Source organism: Centroberyx affinis, unplaced genomic scaffold (genome assembly GCF_046629955.1).
Source record: "Centroberyx affinis isolate AG114_WGS23_722 - 3 ecotype Tasmania unplaced genomic scaffold, CSIRO-AGI_Caff_v1 ptg001029l_1, whole genome shotgun sequence".
In the NCBI taxonomy this organism is placed as follows: domain Eukaryota; kingdom Metazoa; phylum Chordata; class Actinopteri; order Beryciformes; family Berycidae; genus Centroberyx; species Centroberyx affinis.
The window spans coordinates 81,161-82,133 of NW_027279589.1; the positions used below are offsets into that span (position 1 = coordinate 81,161).

General features: G+C 42.1%; 1 non-coding gene across 1 annotated transcript; it reads right to left on the reverse strand.

Moving 5' to 3' along the window:
- Positions 1 to 884: 884 nt before the first annotated feature.
- Positions 885 to 973, reverse strand: trnay-gua (transfer RNA tyrosine (anticodon GUA)). Its single transcript is given in 2 exon segments — positions 885 to 920; positions 937 to 973. It is a non-coding gene; the product is annotated as a tRNA-Tyr (tRNA).

The window sequence follows — 973 nt, forward strand, 5'->3', positions numbered from 1 at the left end:
AAACTGGAGAATTTTCTTTATGTGACATGGAGATGTTAACGCACATCAGGGACTGTACAGTTGCCGAGGCGCACAGGAGGCGAGGTGCACAGATCCATCAGTGTCGGGTGGGCAAATGCACTCGGAATATGTCCTGGAACAACTGTGATGTCCAAACGGTTTGTGTGTAGTACTTGCTCACACAACCCACCGAAGCTGTGCGCTGACTGTGGGACTGAACGGTAAGAAAGGAAAGGCAACCCGTGTGTAAAACTAAAAAAAAAAAAAATAGTGTAGAAAGAAATGCCACAAATGGAAAAGCACATTGCCATATTTGGAGCGGCAAAGCGGGGAACAGATCCTCTCTTTTCTCAGTTGATGTGACACATTTCTCCAAACTAAAGTCCATGCTCTCGAACAGTTTCACAGCCTAAACCCTTGATAATTTTGCAAAACTAACCACATTTTCAGCGTTTTCACGCAAAATACAAATGTATAAATTTTCGCTACACACAAAAACCTCCAAGCGGTCCATGCACTCACGCTCACACAGCTGTCTAAACATATTGTTAGGTATGATTTTGTCCAGAATTCCATAACTATATGTATTGTAGGTAGAGGGATAACAGTGAAACTATGATCAAAATAGGCATATTTCATCATTCTCTAATTGTGATAACTTCTGGTAAATTAAATAATGGTGAAGTTTAGCAATTCATCAATTTGCTGGGGACCCCTGGAACCCCTCAAGACCCCTGAACCCCACGTTGAGAACCACTGATTTAGTATATTCCCATAATCAAAGCGCCACCTGCGTGCCAACCCAATTATAAACTGACTATTGTGCATCAGTTTTTTTTACCTACTTTCATTCGTTGTTTTTTTGGTAAATCATAAAGGAAACCTCCTTCGAGCCGGATTTGAACCAGCGACCTAAGGATTTCAGCTGTACAACCTCTACAGTCCTCCGCTCTACCAACTGAGCTATCGAAGG